Source organism: Argentina silus (genome assembly GCF_951799395.1).
Source record: "Argentina silus genome assembly, chromosome: 10".
Classification (NCBI taxonomy): Eukaryota; Metazoa; Chordata; class Actinopteri; order Argentiniformes; family Argentinidae; genus Argentina; species Argentina silus.
In genome coordinates, this window is record NC_139664.1 from 1,070,740 (window position 1) to 1,076,839 (window position 6,100).

Here is a 6,100-nt window from a genome sequence, read left to right on the forward strand (position 1 = left end):
TTGATTGAATGATTGATTGATTGATCGAGCCCTACCTCCCTGGACGGCTACCTAAGCCCCGCCTCCCTGCCCATGCACTGCACCACTGGGAAGCCTCTGCCCCAGCGATGCGTTTGCGTGGAGTGCGTGTGTGCGTGTGTGCGTGTGTGTGTGTGTGTGTGTGTGTGTGTGTCTGAGTGAGAGTGTGTGCATGAGAAGCAGAAGTCAGAGGAGGGACTGTTAATAATAAAGTCCAACTCTGGTCACATCCCTTTTCCTCTACCTCTTTCTTAAATCTCTCTCCCTTCTCTCTCCCTTCTCTCTCTCTCTCTCTCTCTCTCTCTCTCTCCTCTCTCTCTCTCTCCCTCGTTCTCCCCTGTTCTCTTGACTTATCTGACTGGCAGTTTGATTAAACAATGTTCCACAGTTTACCCGGCTTCTGTAGCCGATAGATTTGTTGGTTATTCTACTTTCCGCCAATGGGAAATCATGAAAGGAGTTCCTTACGAGAGTGTCCCATCCACAGCACATCAGACTGAGGTTCACTTCAGGTCATAGTTGGAGAAATCAGGAGATGTGGTTAAATACAAGAGATGGACAGCTCCCCCTCCTGGCCCTGTCGTGGTACTACAGCCTCAGGAGGAGAAGGTGAAAACACCATGAGTTAGTAAGAGACTCAGGAATGTATATGCGGCTAAAGGCATGTCTCAGACTGACAGCTTATCTGACAGACAGACTACAGACATCTGGAAAAACTGAATCCACCAGGGGTGTGTACGATGGGTATGCGAAATACCGATTTCCGTTTCGCTGAAAAATAAAACGGAAAACATTTGTCTGATTCAACCTTCATCAAATCTGTCAAACAGAGGGAGAGTACTGGAGAATACCCAGAGGGCCTTGACCAATCAGACAAGCCCGGCAACACCCACCATCCTAAACACACCGACCACACCCCTCCCTCCACGATGACATCATAGTGCCCTGGCCCAGGGTTCTGTTCCGTTGGCCTGAGGGTTCTATTTGGATCTGACCCGTGGCGGTGCGGCCTGGCCTGCGGTCGTATGGGTCCCCCTCAGCCCAGCAGGTCCTGTGGCGATGGGTGTGGACCCTTTGCGTCAACACACTCCCATGTCCCCAGAGATCTGCCCCAGGAGGAGGCAGGGGGAGGCAGGGACTGGTGACAGGTCAATAAACTAGAGTGGACAGCTGAGGCTCTCTGAGGTCAGCGGGACTGAGCTGACTAAACGGCGCAGGGCGGGGCAGCTCGTGGTTCCATGCGTGTCTGGCCCGTGGCCTGCTGTTCTAGACCCAGAGCCTTTGGTGTTTTCCTTTGACTCATCAAGACAAAACAACAGTGACTGTAAATGATGTTGAGTCTAGAGACGTGATTCCTGATTCCAGAATGCTGGCCCAGTAGAGTTCCAATCTCATTGTCTGTGATCCTTCAGGATTCTATTCTGTTCTGTTCTGTTCTATTCTATTCTGTTCTATTCTATTCAGAAGTCTTTATCTTAAAGCTAAATGATCAAAGGAGAGCCTCTCAGCTTGTAGTAGATGGTTTATTATTACATTATTATTTATTGTATTTAGTCACACCACAATAATGCAGCGATTGAACAATACAAAAACACAGGTTCAAACATCACATTGGGGACCGCTCAGTTTTTACGAGTTTTACGAGACTGTAGTAGTATAAATGCTTTACATAATCTATACGCCACTTGTATCAATATACTGTATATGATGCAATGCACCATCTAAACACATGTATGCAAAAACAAAAACAAAATACAACATATAAAATCTAAAACATAACGTTGTGTACATCTCCTCAGATCCCACCACACTGCAGCGAGTACAGGACAGCTCTCCGATGTGTTCATATCAGATTAGATTAGATACAGGGGAGGCTGGTGGAGGTAGAACTCAGAGGACGGGCTCATTGTGATGCATGGAATGGAATGAGGAACGTGTTTGATACCATTCCTCATTCCATATATAGAATATCACTTCATCACGCCCTGCAGGGAAATCCAACTGGCACAACAATAATAGGTCTGTCTGATAGATAGTGCTGTCACTGTGATGAGGTGGAGGTGGATGCAGGGTTATACAGCACCACCAGGGGGCAGCAACCAACCTCAGGACAAATCATCACAGCACTCAACGTTATTCACACTGGCTGGCCCACTGGCCAAACCTTTCCTTGCGTCCTTGCATCCTCTTTCTTAGCCTCCTCTCTCCTCACCTCCTCTCTCCTAGCCTCCTCTCTCCTCGCCTCCTCTCTCCTAGCCTCCTCTCTCCTCACGTCCTCTCTCCTAGCCCCCTCTCTCCTCGCCTCCTAGCGTCCTCTCTCCTCACTTCCTCCCTCTTCGCCTCCTCTCTCCTAGCATCCTCTCTCCTAGCATCCTCTCTCCTCTCCTCACCTCCTCTCTCTTCGCCTCCTCTCTCCTAGCATCATCTCTCCTCGCCTCCTCTCTCCTAGCATCATCTCTCCTCACCTCCTCTCTCTTCGCCTCCTCTCTCCTAGCATCATCTCTCCTCGCCTCCTCTCTCCTAGCTTCCTCCCTCCTAGCATCCTCTCTCTTCGCCTCCTCTCTCCTAGCGTCCTCAATCCTCACTTCCTTGTTCCTCGCCTCCTCTCTCCTAGCCTCCTCTGTCTTCCTCTCCTCTCTCCTAGCCTCCTCTCTCCTAACATCCTCTCTCTTCGCCTCCTCTCTCCTAGCTTCCTCTCTCCTTGCCTCCTCTCTCCTAGCATCCTCTCTCTTTGCCTCCTCTCTCCTAGCCTCCCCTCTCCTAGCATCCTCTCTCTTCCTCTCCTCTCTCCTAGCCTCCTCTCCTAACATCCTGTCTCCTCGTCTCCTCTCCTCGTCTCCTCTCTCCTAGCATCCTTTCTCTTCCTCTCCTCTCTCCTAGCCTCCTCTCTCCTTACTTCCTCTCTCCTAGCATCCTCTCTCTTCCTCTCCTCTCTCCTAGCCTCCTCTCTCCTAGCCTTCCCTCTCCTAGCCTCCTCTCTCCTTACTTCCTCTCTCCTAGCATCCTCTCTCTTCCTCTCCTCTCTCCTAGCCTTCCCTCTCCTAGCCTCCTCTCTCCTAGCCTTCCCTCTCCTAGCCTTCCTCTCTCCTAGCCTCCTCTCTCCTAGCTTCCTCTCTCCTCCTAGCCTTCCCTCTCCTAGCCTCCTCTCTCCTAGCCTCCTCTCTCCTAGCCTCCTCTCTCCTAGCCTTCCCTCTCCTAGCCTCCTCTCTCCTAGCCTCCTCTCTCCTAGCCTTCCTCTCTCCTAGCCTTCCTCTCTCCTAGCCTCCTCTCTCCTAGCCTTCCTCTCTCCTAGCCTCCTCTCTCTTCGCCTCCTCTCTCCTAGCTTCCTCTCTCCTCCTAGCCTTCCCTCTCCTAGCCTCCTCTCTCCTAGCCTTTCCTCTCCTAGCCTCCTCTCTCCTAGCCTCCTCTCTCCTAGCCTCCTCTCTCCTAGCCTTTCCTCTCCTAGCCTCCTCTCTCCTAGCCTTCCCTCTCCTAGCCTCCTCTCTCCTAGCCTCCTCTCTCCTAGCCTTTCCTCTCCTAGCCTCCTCTCTCTTAGCCTCCTCTCTCCTAGCCTCCTCTCCCCTAGCCTCCTCTCTCCTAGCTTCCTCTCTCCTAGCCTCCTCTCTCCTAGCCTTCCCTCCCCTAGCCTCCTCTCCCCTAGCCTCCTCTCTCCTAGCCTCCTCTCTCCTAGCCTTCCCTCTCCTAGCCTCCTCTCCCCTAGCCTCCTCTCTCCTAGCCTCCTCTCTCCTAGCCTCCTCTCTCCTAGCCTCCTCTCCCCTAGCCTCCTCTCTCCTAGCCTCCTCTCTCCTAGCCTCCTCTCCCCTAGCCTCCTCTCTCCTAGCCTCCTCTCTCCTAGCCTCCTCTCTCCTAGCCTCCTCTCTCCTAGCCTCCTCTCCCCTAGCCTCCTCTCTCCATGCCTCTTCTCTCTGTATTGTAATGCAAAACAAAAAGGTGAAATTCGGTTTTGATGGAACAGTATGCAATGAAAGGTTTCCTGCGAGTTCATGAGAAGGTCTATCATCTGATCATAGATCATCAAGTGTGTGTGTGTGTGTGTGTGTGTGTGTGAGAGAGAGAGAGAGAGAGAGAGAGAGAGAGAGAGAGAGAGAGAGAGATAGATAGAGAGAGAGAGAGAGAGAGAGAGAGAGAGAAGATAGTGAGTGTGTGAGAGAGAGGTTGTTGTTGGACAGTGATCTCTCTTATCAGACCCTCTGCCACCTCTGTCTCGCCTCTGTCAAACCCTGCCATTCCTGTCATTCCGTCACACATTGGGCCATATTGAGTTAAACACAGTTTATCATATCGACGCACAGTCATTCATTTCCTGTGTTAATTTCCAATCCACTGGAGTACAGATAGAGTTCGTAGGCTCTGTGAAGTCCTCCACGTGCTGACTCACCGGGAGGGTGTAACGATGCTTTGCCATGGAAACCGCCGTGCCGCACAACCGGCTCCAACATCTGGCGGGAGCAGGGGCCGCGCACATCTGGAGCTTCCATGTATAAAAGCACTAACTTTGGCACCGCGGGTCGCCAGAGTGGAGGTGTGAGACACGGAGAGCAAGACCCGCTGAAACTTCCACTGAAGAAGAATTCCCATCAGGAATAACTGTTTTATCAGGTGGGACACATTTATTTGATTGTAACGAAATGTAAATGGATTTTCGATTCACCATTCCCGTTGTTCATAGTAATAGGTAGTCTACATATTCCCGTTGTTCATAGTAATAGGTAGTCTACATATTCCCGTTGTTCATAGTAATAGGTAGTCTACATATTCCCGTTGTTCATAGTAATAGGTAGTCTACATATTCCCGTTGTTCATAGTAATAGGTAGTCTACATATTCCCGTTGTTCATAGTAATAGGTAGTCTACATATTCCCGTTGTTCATAGTAATAGGTAGTCTACATATTCCCGTTGTTCATAGTAATAGGTAGTCTACATATTCCCGTTGTTCATAGTAATAGGTAGTCTACATATTCCCGTTGTTCATAGTAATGGGTAGTCTACATATTTGTTTTTGCGCTAATTAGAGAATAGTCTACGTCATAAACAAACACATTAACTTGATATCTTTTAAACCTTTTGATGGATCAAATAAAAACATGGTTTGGTGTTGAATTGCTGATAAACACTGCATTTGTGGTAGGATGTTTGTTGTGTTGAGGTCTAATATACCTAATTTTCAATGTCTTCCTGTTGAATAGCTCTGAACTCAAGCAAATGGTTAATGCTTTTAATGTTGTAGCTATCAATACTGTTATTAGCACTTGTGATTGTGGCTAAATGTATGATGATGATGATGATGATGATGATAATGATTGGAATCAAAAGGCTTAGCATAATAGTAATTATACCATAAACTATTGTAACAAGTGTTTTTTCAACTTAAACCAGCAATAGTTTATTGTTTAACATTTAGCCACTATATATATATGTAGTGGCTAAATGTATATATATATATATAGTGGCTAAATAAACTATTGCTGGTTTAAGTTGAAAAAACACTTTACATATATATACATATACGTATACACTTTACTTTATATATATATATACAATAGTATGTATATATATACATTTGTTTATACTTAATATAGCCACGATATATATATGTATACTTTCCCATCTGTAGAATAAGCTACATTAAGCTGTGCATTCACTACAAATAAAAATGTCCTGTTTAATGTATTAGCCTGGTACCTCTATGGCGCCCAGCCCCTATATGGGCATATGGACACTAATGTTAGAGTAGATGTGCTTTTCACACTTACCTCAATTCATTTTAAAGCCAAAAAAAAGAAAAAAAGAAGACAATTCAGCGACAGCTCAATTCAATACACTATTTTCAATACACAACTACATCACATACACATAAGCTATGTATTTTTAATTTATTTTATTTTATCACACATGCAGTGCAAGTGTTCCCCTATTTCATGTCTTAGCCTTTAAATGACTCTCACACATTGTTGCTTACTCTCTCACAAATAACCCTAACCCTAACCCTTAAAATGAACTGAAACTTAAAATAAATAATTGAATCTCTCACCGGACAGACAGCCGCCACAGACACCGCAACACAGAACAACACCCGCAGCC